This window comes from Orbicella faveolata, unplaced genomic scaffold (genome assembly GCF_042242905.1).
Source record: "Orbicella faveolata isolate gen_17 unplaced genomic scaffold, um_ofav_v1 contig_1, whole genome shotgun sequence".
Lineage (NCBI taxonomy): Eukaryota > Metazoa > Cnidaria > Anthozoa > Scleractinia > Merulinidae > Orbicella > Orbicella faveolata.
The window spans coordinates 22,379,073-22,399,599 of NW_028301536.1; the positions used below are offsets into that span (position 1 = coordinate 22,379,073).

Sequence of the window (20,527 nt, forward strand, 5' to 3'; positions counted from 1 at the left end):
GACGGTCATATTTTAATTTTGCAACTTTTAAAGGAAACTTAACGTATACGTACCGTTAAATAAGCTAATCTCGAACTTTGTGGCTTTTTTGTTGTTACTGGGACGGCATTGTTCATAATTTTCTATATTTCTTCTGTAGATAGCTCACCGAATCTGCTTTTTTTCATCCATTGTTTTGTCGACGAAACTTGGCTTCCCGCGAAAAAGTTTATGCCGAGCGACATTTACCGCATTCATTTCCATATAAGGTCAAACGCAGGTATAATGGCTGGTAACCGAGATCCAGTGAACCAATCAGAAAGCTAGAATTGCATTATCCGAGGTTGAGAATTTAATAATAAGCGTTAAACATGGGTTATTGACCAAGCACGCTGTAAAGATGGCTGGATATTGGGCAAGGTTTATTTTTGCGTGTTTATGGACCAAGACGGATTCGAGTTCCATTACGCAAAAAAGAATTTGGCCAGTCAGTCCTGCTATCTTGACCGAACAGGCTTGGGCATGCAATAAAGGATTATTAATATGGCATCTGGTTCGGGAAAAATGCTTTCTTGCGGGACTACGGGTAATCCCGAGCAGGCAGGATAGCGCCATCTTGCCCGCTCGGATAGCCAATCACAGCACAGGATTTGGTCCATCTTCAGAGTTTCCCTCGCGGAGCTAGCCCTATAATAAGGGAAAATATTACCTTTTTCAGTGAGACTTTTTGAGCATCGAACATTAGCATGATAATGAAAAACTGGAGCATAATGTACACAACCCTAAATGGGAAAATGCTAAGCGGTACCAAAAAGCTATTTACAACCCCTAGAACAAAATATTCCTTACTGGTTACCGAGAGGCACGGGGTCGTGTCAAGTATGAGGAAAACATTTTCGTCTTACATTTTCGCGGCTAATATACTCGTTTTGATTACCTTCATACTTTCATAGGCACAATGGGAACACTGTACTCCGTGCTAGAATCATTGCAATGTGAGTAGGTCCTCAAAGCGTGCGAAGGCCTTCATTTGGCTTACATTTTATCCAACATGAATTGTAATGAATAAATTAATTAATTTCAGTACAACGGTGGAGATGGGCATCTATAGCAGTTCAGACCACGAGCGCTCAATTTAACGTGCATCGTGAACGTTTAAAAGTGTTATATTCATAGCTTGACGAGAGTGGGGAGGAAGGGAGGAGGGGGGAGGAAGAGCAGTAGGTCGCGCAGGGAAGCCACTGCTGTGAGCATGAGAGTCGTACAGTTTCTAGTTGGTTAAGATTACTCACCGTTACCACCCTGAAATTGCAAAGTGCTACCACCCATAAATTGACGCCGCCAAGTCACACTTTCGCTCTTTTATTTATTTATTTAATTTATTCAGTCATCTATTTTCTTCTTATTTTTTTGACAAGGATGCATGGGTATAATAAGTTGACATGATCAGAGGTAATAAACTAGAAGCATATCACATCTCATATCAATATAAAGGGTCAAATTGGTCCAAATTGAAGGCAACTATTTGACTATTTGTTTATCGTTCTTTTTGCAAGGAGCTCTTCATATAATGATCGCCAACGAAACTGTTTAAGATGTTGTGGTCATGTACAGTATGAGCAAGATCCAAGAACAGGCCCAGTAAATGTTATATATACAGAGAAATATTAAGATGAAATCAAAACAGCCAATTCGTGTTGTTTCGACTAGTCATCCTCAAGCAACATAACCTGTGAAAGACAAATTTTTCGGTTAGCTTTTGACAGTCTTAAAGAGTGTGTTTAATCTGTATCTTTACAAAGAGCAGTTTTTGCTCAAAATAAATTTACAAATTGATCAAGGTAAGATACAAGGTCTGAATCAAGCGAACAAACCTTTCTTCTCAGCTAAGCCCATCTGCATATGGCCCTGTCCATATCCCATTTTCTGGGTTAGGTCACGAACCCTGAATTAAAAAGAATACAACTCATTTAAGAAATTATCGTCTGTATTCTATACCCACGGATTTCTGTAAAGTGACAGTTCATTGGTCATTTTATCTCTCAAGTTCAGTTCCGTTATCCGTTGTCCAGGAGACAGGGTTTTCAGCTGGTAAATATGCCAGGTTTCGTTACAAGCTGCAGCTGTCACTCAGGGTTTCAAGGTAGATTCTGCGATTTGCTGGCATGGATAACAAATTATGAGCTGTCGCAAATTATGACGTCGAGGTTGATAGACTGTTTCTCAATAAAAAATCCCGCGGACATCTTTCAGGTTTTTAGTAGCAGGATATGTGAGTTGGAGCCAAGAATTGCCAAGTAAAAGTTCGTGTAATTTATTCTCAGAACTGGCACTAGTAGAACTGTGGGACTACAACTAGGAAGAATTTCAATCTCTAGTTATAACGTTCGACACTCACTGTTTCTTCATGATGATGTACAGAACCAGCAGCACAACACAGAAGACTGCCAGAGCGAAGATGAAGATACCGTACATCAAGAAAGCCTCCTGATTGGTCATCATCTCTGGCATGATGGTTTTCGGCTCGCTCTCGCCCTCAGGCTCCCCGTAGGCTTTTTCTGGCTCTGTGGTAGGTTCGGGTGCCATGGCTAACAACAACAAAGTCAGCTGGCGTTAAAAAGGCTGCCCACATTACGTAACAGTTAAAAATGATTTGAAAGGAATTGTTATTTTCTTTAGCTAAGTGGAAGGATTTACAGGAATTAGAGAACGCTGAGCTAAAAGCTTTTAAATCTCAAATTACATGTTCTGTATTTCCTTCCCTTGAATTAATACTGTTTCCTGAAACTGGAGATGAAATAGCTTCCTACTGATGTCCGAAAGTAAATAAAACTGCCATGCTTGCGATAACCCAGCAGAGTTGTTTTTATAGCAATGTTTTTTTCAGTTTCAATCCACAACGGATTAAGAAAATGAAATGTTTTTGCCAAATTATCAATATAGTGCTATATGCTATGAAAACTTGACTCTCAAAACCTCTTGAAATTTTTTTCCTTCCTGCTTGGGAACAAGTGGAAAACCACTAGGATCTAATACTAAGTGCATTGCTGATGTCAAGTGATTTACTTAACGATGCAGGTTAAAACATGAAAAGTCATTTAAAGATTTTCGAGTCTGGTCATGGTGATCTCATCGCTGGTGATATTTCAACTGATTCTCAAATTAGCCGACAACACACACAAGCCGGGCTACCTTGTTGGCTCGAATTTTTAACACCATTCAAGTAGTATAGTTAACAGTTTTCAAACACGAAGCAATATCATTGATTGTGACAGAAACCTCTCTAGTACATGAGTGAACTGCGTCGGTTTTGTGTGGTTTGAAACAAGATGGAAACTATTTCAACAATTTTTTAAGGGCTTGTTGCTGACGTAAATCTGTTAAAACAAAAGCATTGTATTTTTCTTTTCTAGGTTCAGCCGAAATGACATTCTGTCGTTAATTAAGAACAGAAACAAAACCGTTATATTGGTTCAAGATGGTTTTACATTTTTTTTACATATTTTATTTTGAGGTTCTGATGGTTGCTGTTTCCAGTGCTAGCTTAAAAACAAAAACAATAAAAAAAAGCTTTTTCAGGCATCGATTATGATAAATATTGGGCATCCCAAACACGCATTGTTTTCCAACATGCCTGCAAAAACAAGACTATTGGGTCAAGTTTGAAATAACCTCCTGTTAGCGGATGAGTTTAAAATAGACTTTTGGCTTCTGTAGTTTCCGTATTCTTTTCGTAGCTGCTGATTACAAGTTTTCTTTCATCTCAATTTTTGTCGGAAAAACTGGTCAGTTATAAAGAATTCGGTTTACGAATGGGCGCATTGAGCAATAAACAAGAAACAAAGAAGAGCCGACTAGTTGTTTACAATCAAGAAAATGTTAATTTGTGCAAGGAAAAAAGGAAAAGAGAACACAAGGCAGAACAGCTGTTGCCACAAAAGGGAAACTAGTCAAAATACAAGGGAAATCGATGTAACTTTGAAATCGTTGATGAGTGTTTCGCAATTAGGCTACCGGCGAATTTATGGGGGGTCGCAACTCAAATAACACGTCCTCAAGAAAACAACACACCATGTAGCGTTTAAGGTAATGGAAACTTAAAAGTTTGATGTGTGCAAAGAGTTTGAAACCGTAAGTGTAATGTATTAGTTAAAGATTGACTCGTGATCGGTAAGGAAATTTTGAGGTTAAGCTGACCAAGCCATTTCAAGAAGTCCATATCAAGCTATATGTTGTTTAGGCAGTAGAGCTTGAAGACAGTGCAAATATGAATAACACTAGCTCTTAGATTTATCGCATCAGCTGATCAGGTTATACCCTGCGAAAGAGCACCGTCTTGAGCACAAACTCGAGTGTCTTCTACTTATTTGCAGTGGCTCATAAATGATGAAAAGGGTCCGTCACGTTTAAATATCTCTCTTCGCAATAACGTCGGTAGCCCATGGATCATTGTTGCTTGTTTGCTCAAAAATTATCATAAATGTATAACCTGAATGTCTAATAAAGTTTTAAATTGATGGCGATTTCTTTTTTTAATGTGCGACTAATCAATAGAAAGGTTTAGTCTTTTTCTTCTCACCTGTATTTCTTTGGGATAATCGGTGCTGTCCTTAACGACTTGGGAGCTCTCAGCAAATGAAGCTTATATCACGATACTCGATCAGTTTATCGACAATGTATTGTTGTACTCCACATACCTCATTATCAGCAAACAATTAACGATATTGGACCTATCACGTGATACCGCCCTTAACACTCGTGGCTAAATTAATTTGAGCAAAGTTTTTAGCGTTAGCACGCGCCTGTCAGTCAGTAACCTACTTTATCACCGGTCAAGATATGGATGCATAACTCTTATTCTTTTCATTTAAGTGTTTCAGATGAGTTTTTATTTCTAGATCAGTACAAAATCACCGTTAAGCTTAGTTTGTTTTCCTCTGTTATTTTGCAAACGTCAATGCACGCTCTAGTTGATATGCGGTTGATTGGCTGCTAAAGCTGAAAGTACTGAATTTAACGTCATGGAAATGATGTTGTCGTGCTTAATCATCAATGTTTATCCCTACCGTTGCGTGGCCAACAAATATTTGTTTACAGAGTGAGTTGAATTACGTAAGAAAGTAGTGAACCTTTACCAAAGAGTGTCGTTAGGCTATTTCATTTTCGTTCTCTCAAAACTTGCAACATTTATGTTAGACGTCTACTGTGTAATGAACAACTAGATTCTGTGTTGCGTGCGTCTCAGTGTTCAGTGATAGATCACGCTAATGATGTCAAAATGTGGCATAAGAACCTGAGAAATGTTGCACACAAGGCGTTAGTCGAGTGCGTCACTGATGTTCTTACCACATTTGGCTCGTCTTCTGTGATCATTTATTGAACAGACGCGCGGCAACATGGGATCTATTTGTCTTATATGATAAAGAAACCAAGGAAAATTGTTAATGACGTCATCTATGCGTCTGTCCTCCAATTGATCATAAGTATGAACCAATCAGAATGCCAGAATAAGTTGACTGATTATATATTTGTTTTGCACCGTCATTTTCATACACGGTTCGGTTGTCAAAAATATGATCCCTGTAACCACGTTTATGGGCGGGTTTAGCTGAGATTCTTAGTTCTTTTGTGCGGATTGCGAAGCTCTTAATTAAGACATCCGTTGAAATTTTCTTGTCGTGATTTCCGAAACTCATTTTTACTTCCAACAGGGCCATACTTATCCCTTCGTAATTACTTATGCAAATGCTGGGTGACTCAGCGATATACAAAGGAGCTCTGTTCAACTATGAAAAATATTCCGATGACACTTGATTTTCCAAACATCTAATTAGAAATGATCAGGAATTCCTGAGTCCAGTATAAAACAGCAAATTGTAGTCGATCAATTTTCGTGTCATTTGGCTTTGGCAAACTGGTCACTCTTCTTTCATAATTTCCTTTGTACAGTTGAACGTTATGCTCCAATATAATTAGTCTGTCGGTAAAGATTTAAATTCGTCGGCTCTTGAAATGGTGCATTAAATGCCCGGCTTTTTCACTACGTTGCCACGCAGGCCAAGAAACTTGAAGAAAACCGAAAACTCCAGCGATGTTGTCTTGGTGTGGCCATGGAACCAAACCGTGGAAAAATCATGGCTCTAATGAGCAGAACTGAACAAATATGTTATGATGGAATGTGCACATGCATGATCTCCTTAGCATAGGACATCGACAAAGTAGAGTCATAGACGCCGGGAAATTGAGCTTATGACCTATACTGGTCAGACGCTCTATTTATAAACTACCGAGCTATAGAGACTCATGAAAAACAAAGCTATGCTTTTACTAGGTTGATAATCGCCATGTATACATACAGTTTTGTTGACGACTGAGGCATCAAAATTATCAGGCAAGCATATGTATATATGTTCTCTTGTACGTGTAATGGGATTGAATCAAGGGAAGGCGCTGGGAGAACTCGAGTTACAAACCCTGTATTCGGTTCTGAAAGAAGTTTCTGACAACGTTATAACCGCCTAGTTTAAATAATGAGCTATTTAACATTTTCCGTTTCAGTATAAAAAACCAGGAACCTTTGTGCGCTCATTTTAAAAGATGGATCTTATAAACATTTGGACTACTCTGATTGGTCTTGTACTAACGTTACAGTAGTTATTTTTCATCGAGTTTCGACCGCGGCGAGTTTCCAGTCGATGGTTCAGTGGATATTTAGTGAATCGTGCTGGAACTGATATGAAGTAGTCCTACAATCTGCAATGAACACACAAATTCTCCTTACTGTTCTTCATAAAATGTTTGGGCCATGCGTTTGGGGAATTATAAACAAGTGAGCCTCTCAATTATCAGTTGCTCTTTTCTGAGTGATGTAGTTTTGAAAACGCACTCTTTTGTAGTCAGGCCGAACTTAGCGTTTTTCCCGACTACATCACATTATTTGTAACGGGGGATATTATCGTAGACGACTATCGCAGAATTGCTTTGACAACCTGGCAGTAATACCTGTGGCAGAGGGGGAGGGGGGCGGGGAGCTACCTGGACTGCACTAGGATCCCATCTAGGGAGGTCAGAGCGGTACACAAACTGCGTCATGGTACGTTGTTTGCGTTGTTACGGTCCCATAAATGTTGGTGCGCTTAATTATTAGCGTCCAGGCTATCACTCTTTTCTGTTTTAAGGTGAGCTTATTGTGACTGTAATTTGTAACGTATTGTCAAGAGAAAAAAGGGAAATGAGAGAAAATGAGGGGACAATGTATTGTCCAATGTTTTAAATTTAATAAGTAGTTTCTTCGAAACACATTCGAGGACAAAAACTAGAGATAAAAACAAACGAAGCTTCGATCTCGCTGAGATCATCATCAAGTTTAGAAAGTGATTAAATTGTTTTCACATTAAAAAAAAAAGAGGTGAGAATTTGAAAAGCGATAAAAATATGTAAATATGCATTAAGTGTTACAAAAGGTAGTGATAATAGCTAAAATACAAAAGGCTAGATAAGAACCTATAATTAATTTAGTGTTTGTGTGGTTCTACCAGCTACTAGCCTTCTGTTTCGGTACCCACGACATGAATAATAACATATACATCCTGCGTATAAAGATGGCTTTTAATTCAACCATATTTCTTCAAAAACACACAAAAAAAGAGAAAAAAAAGTCGAAATACACAGTAGCGGTTAAATACGTTGCAGCACTGAGAATGAATGCATAACTTGTGACATTTAAGAGACTTCAAATAGTTACCAGCAAAAGCCTGAATTTGACGGTGAGAGAGAGGTGACATACTTCTTGAGAAAACTCACCATATTCTAAATAACTCGACGCAGCAAAAGTTCAAAAAGCCATTTAGTTCTCAGTCTCACTCTTTTCCGAGTAAAGTCAAGGATATCAAGTCATTAACCAACAAAAAGAATTTTTTTCAGAAGCAAAATTTACAGCATATACAGTCACTAAAAAGAAATCTCTAGAATCCATAAAATACTTCGTTTATGATCAGGTTATAGGCCAACACTCGGGTACTTCACTGTCTTCACTGAACGCCTGCAAATAAATATTTGGAATGGAGGATCGTTACAAACTGGCAACGGTAATATCAAACAATATGCACAATTAACATCAAACAAGTTAGACATGAGTCATATTTTCTTTTTTCTTTCCATATGTTTAAATGAAGACAATTAGACAAAAATTGTCGGATTGAAAAGCAGAACTCTGGGATAAACAAAAGCGAAACTGTTCGAAAAAACTGAAAACTTGGGTGTGACAAACAAAGGAATTAAACCAAATAACATCAACAAACTGACATAAAACAAACAAAGAAGCAAGCAGACCGGCAGACAGACAAACAGAGAAAAAACAACAAACAAAGAAACGAAAACGACTCAAATGTGCAGTCATCGCATGGGACATTTATACTAACCATTGAACTAACCGTTATAAGCTTTCATGTCAACTGATCCGGTTGAGTTAATCAACCTCGACACCCTATTAGTGAATCAATAAAAACTGAATGAGATCATCTCTAAGAATTAAAAACAAAATAACTGTTACCACTCATCTCGTACCTATATACATACATGAAACTCCATAACTAACGACCAACCCACCCACCCAGCAAACCGTCCACCTATCGTCCTGCCTACGTACCTACGTACCTACCTGCCTACCTACTGCCTGCTTAGGTACCTATACCGCTACCTGCCTAACAGTTAACGACCGATCTTTCTTCCCATCTTTGGTCCTTAACATACCATCCTTACAGTGTCGTCTCACCTCTTCTAGCTACCTGTTCCTTCCTAGGTCTACCTACCTGCCTGCCTGTCTGCCTACTTATACCTATACCTACCTACCTATACTACCTACCAACCTACGTTAGCAGTCTTAGCTACCTGTACCTTCTTAAGTCTACGTACCTGCCTTATTGCCTGCTTGAATTGTCTGCCTTCATACCTACCTAGTTACCAGCCGCGACTAGATAATACCCTTGCCCAAATATGCACCCTTATCAGTAAACAATTTATTATAAACAAGCGAATTACAGAAGACGCAATATATTAATATATATACAAACGAAAACTAACTTTTTCTTCAGCATGATGAACAGGACCAGCAACACGACACAGAAGACAGCCAGAGCGAAGATAAAGATGCCGTACATCAAGAACGCTTCCTGGTTGGTCATTATCTCAGGGAACAAAGTGTTTGGTTCCGCCGAGCTCTCCGGGGTCGATTCAGGTTCGGGCGTGGTTGAATTGTTTTCGGGTTCTGGTGCCATGGTTGATGCTCTAAAGGCAATTAAAAAGGGTTGTGCTATTGTTTGTTTACAGTTGACACGATTTAAGTCGAAAAAGCTTCTACTTTTTGGGGGGAAAAACGTCGAACCAATTTTTCAGAATTCGCTAGCAACCATCATGGCCACGAAGTCAACAACAACATTCCTAAAAAGATTTTCTCCATGCCAGCAAATTCGTATCTTTCTTTTCCCTAGAGAAACATGTCTGAATTTCTCTCCCGCCAGCAGATTCCTTGACAAAATCCTCCAGCGGACATGTAACCCGAATGTAGGAACCCAAATTTATAACCCTGCTGTTGGGTGGTTCGACCATACGGAGACCCTGCCCCCATAGTTGGATAACTGATCATCAGCCAACGTCCCATACGCCCAGACCACAACCTCAAGCTCCATGTACAAAGAGAGGGTTGTGCCAAAAGATTGTTATAAAAATTAACAGCTTTCAATTGAATAGGCATCAAATACGTATAAAACGGTACATAAAGGTTTTCGAAGAAAACGGAGTGGGAACAAATTTTCCAGTTACCCTTTGGTTCTTCGTAACTGTAAGAACAGTAGCTATGTACTTTTCGCCAACTCTAAACAAGTATACTGGCGATTAATGAAAACGTTTTCCATATTTTGATAAGTTCATTCTACGAAGTCAGTGAATGTTAAGGTGGCAATATTGCGGCCAGCTTGCTCGTCCGTCATGTCAGTAACTTTCGATACTACACAGCCTGGCGGGCAAATCGCGCAAATTTAAATGTGCCCGAATATATCTGAAAGCACACCCGAACTTAAGTTAGTTTACTTTTTGTTGTCTCGTAGTCCAAGCAGTACAAGATTAACAGTACTATCGAAAGACGAAGATTGTCAGTGGGTGTATAGTGGGTATATCAATTTGTTGTTTTTATAGCAAACGGAAACTCTATGACTGAAATAAGCATCATTTCGTCAAACGAATTAAAGAAGAGCGCTTTCACGAGAAAGCTGATCCCACATGTACACTAGAGAAGCATATACACTGTTTTCTACGCTAAAAGGTTCAGTACTTTGTTCAGTTCTCTCTTAAATTTGGATCAAACTGAAGAGTTCGAGATCATCAATATAAGGCTGTCAGACTTAGCTAAGAGAAGTTGAGAGCTAATATCATCTGCTTGGCAAATTGCGAGCGAACACTTTCGACGACTTTCGCACCGGAAGACTCGATGAAAGCGCATAAGAGATGAAGGTCACACCTCTACAGTTTGACCAGTTTGTCACCCAGCTAAGAACCTTACTAGAAACGTTCAAATGGAGAAAAGAACTCTACAGAAAGTGGTAGATTAACGGTGAAAACAGTTAATATAAAATGCAAAAATTAAAAGCGTCATAAGGGTGCCTGAGTCTTGTTATCCTCGTCAGCGAACACGACTCAGCTACAAAGTAGAACTGGGCAAAGGCCGAAAACATTAAGTAACAGCTATTTTTTGAAAATATCATTGAATAAAGAACAAATGTGAACATACCGTTTTGGAGACGATACTGAGTTACCACTGCAGTCAATAAATGATCTTCTCTAACAGCTTGCATTTCGTTATACCCCCAGGAAAATTTGAATATTTATTAGTTTCAGCTATGCCAAATATAATCTTATTTTTAAGTTGAAAGCACAGTGGAAATTGCTAGCTGAAAACCAGTCATTCACTTTTTGTAAGGAAATTTCGGTGCTAAGTGAGGTTTTAACGCCACTGAGTCTTTCAGTTAGCGGCAGGAAAGCAATGTGGGTCTCTCTAAGCATTAGTTTTCGTTTTGTACAACACCTGCTTGTAGGCTGAGCAAAATATGGATTTCAAATTTGCTTGAAAAATCACGTCTAACAAAACGAGACCGAAAAAAGCACATTATTTTATTTTCGATTAAAGCCATTATAGCGCGTGAACGTTTTAAGGTTGGTTTCTTTCAAAAAACATTTCTTTCTTTGTTGATTTTGTTTTATCAATTTCGAAGCATCTACTGTTTATTTACAATTTTTAGTAGAATATGGTAATCACTCAGAATGCCGAACAAAACAAAATAACAGCAAAAGAAACCGCGGCAATTTATCTCTATACACTGAATCAGCTGAAAAGGTATTCTGTCTGAGCTTAGTCTGGGCCGCCAGTATATTACCGCAGCATTCAAATAATACTTTGGGAACATACGTTTCTCGACTTCCTTTTGAAAATAAGAATTAAAATCTTGCATTAATAAACGGAAAATATTCAGGTCCTGTTCCGGTTTGACTATCATTTCAGGAAGACGACAGAATCATAACATTCAGTTTCGTCTTAAGTTCAACAATGCAACCTGAAATTGTTCCTCTGTACTGAGACAGATTGAACTGAAGACATTCCATGCAAATATCGTTCGGAACTGCGACTAGATACTGTATAAATCCGTACACTTTTGAAAATGTATGTTGACTAGCATACGAAATGTCAAGTTCATAAAATGCATGTTTTTAAAATGTTTATCACCGCTGTTTGGGTTATATTTTTAATCACGACATAACGTGATCAAGAAACTCAGTGCCGCACGCAACTTTTCAGGTTGTTTCGATATATCCCCCTCCCGGGGGGGGGGGGGGGGGGGTACTCCCTGAAAAATTGGGTAGCAATGTGCAGCCCGCCTCCCAAAACCGTTATCCTACTTAACATGGTTTAAGACCAAAATTTGCGATTTTCCCACCCTATTTATGACCTGACCAAAAATTCGATTCTCTTTTTTAAGACCTAACCCAATCAATACCCTGTTTCAGACCTGCCTTATAATAAGTTCCCTAGTTAGTTCCTGAGAGTTTTGTTGATGGTCTCATCGATTATGATGAAAAAGTAGCTTCTTCTGATAAACATACCCAATTCAAGACTAGATTGCAAAGCCCATACCCTATTTGAGACCAAAATGGCCAAAATCAATACTCTATTTATGACCGAAACGGCTAAAAAAACCATACTCTTTAGGGCCGTACATACCCATATAGCCCATGTAAGGGAGTACCCCCTCCCCGGGTTTCGAATATACATCGATATATAAAACATGCCCTAATGTCATTTGATTGTCGCGATGGTTTCTATTTTCGTTTACTTACTGAATCGAGTAAGACTCAGCCTTGCCGAGATCACATGAACAAAAGTTTCCTAAAATTTCAACCGCTTCAGTCGTCATATGGCGCCAAAACATTTCCCACGAAGTTAAAATTGGCGCATTTTACGGCAAAACAAAAATAAGAAACAAGAGTGTGCTCACGGAAATGCTACCAGTTTAATTAAATCATGCCTCGTGCAGCCAGCGCACCGGATACGGAAAATGCGTTCTACTTACAATACCTACGATGAAGAGCTGAGATCCACTCGTGATGAATATCGCTTTAACGGAGCTTCAGTAGATGCTCTCACACTTATATTTACGATATCAATAACGTTATTTACATTCACTGATTGCAATCATCCACTATGACAGCTTTTTTGTTATTTTACTGTCAGATGTTAAAACTGCAGTGAAGAAAACTGAACTGTTAGAGAAACTGAAAAAAAAGGACAAGAGTAGCTAAGAGTTTAAGCTGGTTAAATTTGTTGCTTCAATATAATCAAAAGATTACACGAGCTAACGTCAAATATACACCTAAACGAAAAGCCACTTATATTGCAGCATTTACAAAAATAACTTAAGAAATAACTTAAAAAATAACTTAACTGGGCCCACTTGACTTGATGGAATACCTTTAGCTCCTGTGTTCTGTTCGGCGATGTCTGCGAGGAAATCGAATACGGGAGCTTCTAGCAAGAGTGTTTTGATCTCGCCAATAACTGCTGAACACGATTGTAAAGTAATAAAGCAGAACAACTTGGAGGATGAAACCCCTGCGGTTTTGAGGACAAAAGGTCTTGTCTACATGAAGGCCAGAGTGTTGTGCCAGAGAGTATTAGCGCTTTTAGCTGGGATTGACACAGCGTGAGGCTACTTTGAGTCAGAATGAATCAGCATAAAATAAGAGCCAGCTTGCATGTACTGTGTTTGCTCTAGAAAAAAAGCCGAGAAGCTTCAATTGGCTAGAAGTTTGCATAACGATTCTTTTCACAAACCGTCACGTCAACATTTCGAGAGGTCTCCTATAGCAAACGACAGCGTTATTCACTAACAAAGATTCGCCCCATGTAAGGGAATACGGAATCCGCAGAGGACCACGGAATTGCGCAAGCGATATAAGCGTACCATAAAAAAAGAAGACGTAACCTATTTTGGCCCTTGTTCTATAAACAGATTGCTGTCTGTCTCATTCACGGCTTTCGGTTGGTTTCGGGTTTCACAATGCAAGTGACGGGTAAAATTACACTCTTTGCTTCTCAAGTCACGGTATTTCTCAAAATTAAATTTTAGCCTGCATTAATTAGAAGGAAAAAGATCTCGGAATTGCGCAAGCGATATAGGCGTACCATAAAAAATGATGACATAACCTACAACAAAATTCAAAAAACTTGAGAAAATATCGCGACTTTTCCAATAAATGGAAGAGGTCCCTTTACACCAGCAAAATTCGAGTCCATGGATACAAATAAAGGCAAAATGTAGCTAGCACTTAGCTATGGTAAATAATAGTTGAACTGAGGTCAACCGTGCAGGGGCACCCAACGGATCGTTTCGGTAAATTATCTGTTCGGTTGGCTTTTTTAAAATCCCCTCTGATTTTCTGCAGAGAATTGTCATCTCGAACTTTCGTGACATGAGAAATTTAATGCCTGTTGTTTTCGGATTGTTGAAATGCCGGTTAGAGTACCGAAAAAAGGTCAGCTATCATTTTCGGAAAGGCGATAAGACCTAAGGTTTTCAGGGAATGGACAAAAAAGCTCTAGTAAATTCGAGAATACTCAAGTGCCCCTCGAATAACCGAACAGATAATTTTTTTTAGCGCAACCTAAAATTATCCTACAGAGCTTTGAAAGTACTCCAGAGAGCCTAAAACAGCGTTTAAAAGCACTTGAGAGAAAAAGGTCGTTGGGTGCCCCTGACCGTGTTGAATTTCGAATTCTAGAACATTCTAGAACAAGTGTACGTTTCTCTCTCCTTGTACTCAGCGAGACAGAGATTCTCTTCTCTCTCTGCGTGTGAGAAACGACAGGGAACCTCTACCCGTTAATAGCGTGCATCTCGTCGAGACGAATGAGAAGGGAATCTTTGTCTCATAGGGTAATCTTTTTGCAAAATGCAACTAGAAGGAAAAACCTTTCATTACAATTCAAAACTACTCTGAAATTCCCCAATTCTTCGATACTTCCCATCCTCTTTTGATATAGTCTGTCGAAAAGATTTTTACTATATTCAATTTGAGCATATCAGCAGGATCAGTGTAGAACATGAATGATCTTGGTTTCGATCGCTCAGAGCGATGGGCGTGCTTGAATTGGCCAGAAGAACTCCCTTAGAGTCTAAATCGCCGCTGAATTGCTTCAGTATCAGCAACATTTCGCAGTCGCCAATACCGCGTAAGAATATTTTGCATCACCCACAGTCTTCGCCACCTTTCTAGCTTACCTGGGCTACGTTTTCAGTTCACGACGATAATGTGGTGATTTCTGAGTAGAATTACAGCCGTTGACTTCCAACGCGCAGACTCGACTAACCCTAATCTGTTTACAAAGGAAACACTTCCTCTAGCTTTCGTTATATACTAGCTTTGTGACCTTTCATGAACATCCGCGATTAGATGCAGCGTATGACAGGAAGACGATTGAGTTGACATAACGAACTCGTTTCAGATTTGTATTAAAAGCTATTTTATTCAATATCAATCGCCGGATGTGAATTCCTTATTTCCAATCTTCTTGCATGCTCATGGCACATGATAATTCTAATTTCACTTGAAAAGATCAAATTTACCGAAAGAGAGAAAACAAAACCGTATCATTTTTCAAAAAAAAAAAAAAAAAAGAAAAAAATTACAAACTTTAATATATCAAACGTGGCTCATAGGCCACGTTCGATATAAAATTGTAAATTTTTTAATTTTCTATTGTCTCTCAATTCCCAAAAGAGACTTGGATACAAAGAAAACAAAACCAAATATAGAGGTTTGTCCTAAAAGTCTCAGAGCCATGTTAGAATATTGATATATCAAACAAGGCCTATTCAGCACGTCCCTTGTTCTTGTTTTCTGTGTAGTTTGCTCTAGCCGACGGGAATCACTAAATAAATGTGACTAACTTTTGTCCAGTTCTTTGAATGATTATCAAGTGGTAGACCAGGAGGTAGAGCATATGAAAAACTAACTGATTCGTCTCCAGTCGTCTCTCGGGAGAAAACTGTAAGACTGGGATGATGGAAAAAAAGATACCCTACTTTCCGTGGTCCTCTGCGTCCGAGCAATTAGAACTTTCCCACAATTGACCATTTTACAGCTGTCTGCTCAGTGACCTGGCCTTTGGATGGCGGCGAGGCTAGAGTTGACCTTGTTTTGATACAGACCTCACTGCTTTTGTCATGTAAATGCACCTAGTTAGCATCAGAACAACTTGTTTTACACAACAAAAGCAGTAAGGTCTGTAACAAAACAAGGTCAACTCCAACCTCGCTGCCATCCAAAGGCCAGGTCACTGAGCAGACAACTGTAAAATGGTCTATTCAAAAGACGACTGGGGTCGAGTCAGAGAAACTTACACGAAACGCTAGTGAGCGATCGCGCGCGAGGAAACGACTTTTGTTAATGTAATTTCACAAGTTACTTTTAAAATTTTAGGAGTGCCTGGAAGGAAATCCAAGATTGCAATTTCTAAATTTTCAACTTTGCCGCTAGTGCTCAATAAACTAATGAGGATAGCTATGGTAACGAACCAAAGTGAACAAACGTCTAGTTGATAAATGAAATATGTATGACTGATTAGGACGATTAAGTCTCATTATATTTAATTTAAAAGCTTCGGTTTGAGCGCAACATCACTACAGGGCGAGGAAGTCATCCCCAAATAACCAGAATTACAAGGAAGTCAAGTAACACTGCTCGGAAAAAATATGTACCTGCAGCCTTCCCATTAAGACAGATATCAATAAAAATGAATAAATTACAATATTTAGAGAGGAAGGCACATCAATTTTAACCATAGTCGAATTGAAACTTGGAAATGTTGGTTTTCGTGGAGAGAGGAAAACCGGAAAACCGGAAGAAGGCGAGAACCAACAACCCACATATGGCAACGGGCCAGAATCGAACCCAAGCCACATTCGGTGGGAGGCGAGTGCTCTCACCACTGTGCCATCCCCGCTCCCCAAACATGGCATGAAGCTATTATTCAATCTACCATCCAGTCCCACTGAGATGCTAAACAGCAATAGAGGTAATTACCGAACGGTAAACTGAAGACTATCTGAGAACTCAACAGCTCCTGCTGACTCATCGAAAGGAAGTCGAGACGACTTAACAATATATGAAAGATCGAGAGACTCCATTTGCACACTGATGACCTCAGACATTCTAAACTATTTCCATAGACTACAGGAAACACATTGCGCGGACAAAAAAAAATAACTTGTTGTATATCTAAAAGTTGGGTCGAGTAATAAAGACAAGATATGTTTGATAAATATCGTTATCTATATTTTCAAAATCAAAATTCGAGATTCGAAGTGACTAGCTCGAGCTCTGATATGATGGAGGCAACTTTAATTAATTGGCTTCCATAATTCATTGCGATGACGTGTATATGCTCTACAAGCGTATGTAATCGTGGCAACACTTAATCGCATTGAGCAGTTTGGTTGCGAGCCACTTTCGTCGATAAATGATACCGTTGTCTTTAGACATCGAATGTCTGCGTTGAGGCCATTACAGATAGTTCTTGATGAACATATTTCTAGTTGTATTAATTTGCAGTCGAGAGTACGCAGAATCCACAGCAACTGTTAATTTTCATTTCTCCTTAATTTAGTGTAGTGTATTCTTTTAAAGATGCTTTGAAGGAATTATTTGCAAAGAAAAGCCCGATTTCGACTGACAGCTGCTTTCAAAACCCACGATAGATCATTCCACTTAGGTATTCTATCCCGGGGGGTGGGGTACTCCCTTATATGAGCATACAGGTATGTGCGGCCCCAAACGGTATGGTTTTTCAGCCGTTTTGGTCATATATGGGGTATCGATTTTAGCCTATTTTGGCCATTTTGGTCATAAATAGGGTATGGTTTTGGCACTCTAGTCTTGATTTGGGTATGTTTTTAAGAAGAAGCCACTTTTTCATCATTATCGAAAAGAAAATTAACAAAAGCCCTTCACAAATTACGTTTACGGTAATTTAACATTGGTCTGAACTAGGGAAATTATTATAACGCAGGTCTGAAACAGGATTTTGATTTAATGGTCACGTCATAAATAGGGTAGGGAATATCGCAGATTTCGGTCATAAATAGGGTAAGGGCTTTGGTAAGCGGGCCGCACACCCCCACTCAACTTTTCTGGGACTACCCCCCCCGCCGGGTACTCTATCAACTTATTCGATCCGGCTGGATTAGTAGATAATAGTGTCGCGTAACAGATGCTACAATAGCCCTCGAGATACTCGGTTGATATCTATTACATTATACAACGCAAACGCAAAGCCGGCCCACCGACATATATCCCAAGTTGGTGCATATAAACCGGCAACAGGCGATCAAACTTGCCCATACATGATTTTTCAAAGAATGTAAACAAAGAGATCAGAAACAGAGTTGGGGTGTTTTTATGTAAGTTTTCAGAGATGGAAAATCGAACGAGAACCTGTACTCGTGTTTCCAGAGCAGGACTGCATACGTTCTAAATCAAAACAGCGTACGTACCTGCTTCGTTAGTTTTCCGACGGTCAGATCAAGCGTTCCTGTGTTGATTTTGCCACGACCAATTTGCGTGTTAACTACAAACTTGAATACAATAGCCTTGCGAGATAGATTGGAAAACAAAAGATTCCTGCATAAATGATTTGATATTACCACTTCATAAATTTGAGGTTACAATACCCGGTCACCTAAGGTCAGTAACACACTCAAACAGAAGAAAAATTGGCAAGGTGACAAAGACGAGCATATTTTGCCATTAACAACGTAATGCTTTCCCACGGTATTGTCTATAAATAAAAGCTGACTCATTTTAAACAGAAAGCACAATAATTAAGCCTGTACTACAACGAGCTATATATAATGGATGAGCGTGGCTCTAATGACCGAAAATGCTGGAGGAAACCTTTTGGAAAACAAACAGTTTCCGTATTTCTACTAAACCTACAGCTATGTCGGTATTTGACTGTTATGACTGACTGACGTTTCAAAAGATTATTTACAAGACGATAAGAAAATGATTGAGATAACAATAATGACCTCGAAAAAGCGGTGGGCGTGAAAAAGCAAGGCAAATGGAAAGAGGCTGCAGTTAAAAAAAGGGTAATCAGAGTTGCTTTTGTCCTCTGGCTTCGATTAATTGCTAGCATCCTGAATCTCCTGGTAATTAACGCAGAAACACTGATTAACTTAACACTAATGTTTGACGAAAACAAAACCTGAGAGGAAATATAATGTTGGACAAAAACAGAGAAAGACAAAAGCAAGAAAATGTTTGCGAGAGAAAACTCCGTTGCTCACAGGACCACTGGCGTAAAGGGTGAAACTGGCTTCGATCAGAGATTTCACATGATCAGGATCGACCTCTCAGATCTTCTGTGATATTTGCTGCAGTTCTTTTAAGAGCAAAGCAATTTTAGTAACCAGTTCTTCAGTCGTAACAATAATTGTTTCTTTTCGCCTTATCAGTTAAGCAAGAGACTATAATATAGATCAAGCTTTTAGCTTGAGGGTTCTTTTTTACTGTACTTCAGAAAAAATGGCTTCAGTGAAACATTACGACATATCTCCTTTAACTAGCCTCTAAATTTTCTATACTTTTCCCAGATTATTAGACTCCCCAGATTAGACTGGCTCAGGCCGCTAGCGGTCCAGGACAAGAAAAATGGATTCCCGTCCTTCGGTTCATATCATCATTTTCTGAGTTAAAAAGGTAATGCAATCACCGTGTAGACCGCAAAGCTTAATTGACCTGGGTAGCAAGAAATTGGTTTTACAAATTGTATAAGTCTATAAGCGTCCTATTAGGAATGTCGTCCTCTTATTGGCTAGGCTGTTCCCTACTATATTTATTCTGTTGTAGTCAGATACTTGTGAGTAACCTAGCATTGTGCAGTTGTCGAACAAAATGGCGGACGCTTCTCCGCGTTTTGTAAGTGTCTGTGAAGAGGATTTAGATAAAGTTTTGAACGACTATCAGATTTATACTAAAGCAAATACATTATTTGCTCGAGATTTCTATCGCGTGATAGTTGACGAGGGCGCTGCCCTCGTCAACTATCACGCGATAGAGACCTCCAGCTCAAAATCGAATTGCTAAATATAAATGAACTGATGAAAAAGACAAATTATATTTCATGACAATTCCTTTTACCTCTTACATGTTTTAACGAAGCAAGGGAGGACCTGGATTACTATATGATAGTAGATACGAGTGCCATATATGTCATATATCGTGCGGTGAGAGTCACGACCTTGTACAGCGCAACCGTTTTAATTTTGAGCAAAACAAAAAAACAAAAACAAACAAAAACCCCGTTTAGTCTATGTTTATTTTTACTAAGCATAGTAATGTCTTTTTTAAAAGCCTGGATCAGATGTGAAAAAACTGGCTTATTTAAGGCAAAGTGACGCCATCATTTTTTTTTGCCATGGTAAACACCAACGATGGTAACACTAACGATTTCTTTAGTATTGTAAGGCTGAAAAGCTCTTTAAAGTGTCAAATAGTTCGTGTAAAACAGACGTTTCGGGCTTAGCCCTTCTTCTCTCAACACTTATGGGTTTTTAGTTCATCTCTACAATGTATTCAGTAATTTTGTAATATATGACTTGATCATTTTTACCTGTTTATTTGTATAAAAACTCTTCCTTAGTAGTAATAACCCTTTATTTGACTTTCTCGAAGCACTGTTATTTTCTTTTATTTCACATTTTTTTATAAAGCAGAAAATTAAGGGTGCATATATTGAATGAGCGACATTCGCCAGTTCACGCCCGCAGCCACCTTAATGATTTTAAAATCCTCCTACATTCTGTAATCAGGTGATATTACGGATTAACTGTGATCAGCGAAAGAACTTGAATACATCTGCTCATCCAGTAAATCGTGTTTCCTTCTGCTGTTAATTAGTTTTTGTAAGCTGACTCGCCGTATCGTCTGTGGTCTTATTGGA

The 20,527-nt window shown here is 38.9% G+C and overlaps 2 long non-coding RNA genes across 8 annotated transcripts; both read right to left on the bottom strand.

Annotated features, from left to right (window-relative positions):
* Positions 1–1,325: 1,325 nt before the first annotated feature.
* LOC110066209 (uncharacterized) lies at positions 1,326–4,704 on the bottom strand. The gene is made up of 4 exons (XR_002298522.2): positions 4,559–4,704; positions 2,378–2,567; positions 1,854–1,924; positions 1,326–1,709 (listed from the first exon to the last, which is right to left on the bottom strand). It is a non-coding gene; the product is annotated as an uncharacterized LOC110066209 (long non-coding RNA).
* Positions 4,705–7,569: 2,865 nt separating this feature from the next.
* On the bottom strand, positions 7,570–18,234 carry LOC149118418 (uncharacterized). 7 transcript variants are annotated; one of them, XR_016209117.1, is made up of 4 exons: positions 18,078–18,234; positions 9,061–9,264; positions 8,412–8,464; positions 7,570–8,020 (listed from the first exon to the last, which is right to left on the bottom strand). It is a non-coding gene; the product is annotated as an uncharacterized LOC149118418 (long non-coding RNA). The 7 variants fall into 7 exon arrangements; XR_016209123.1 differs by having other exon boundaries at positions 8,400–8,464; XR_016209118.1 differs by lacking the exon at positions 18,078–18,234 and adding an exon at positions 14,805–15,211.
* Positions 18,235–20,527: the final 2,293 nt, after the last annotated feature.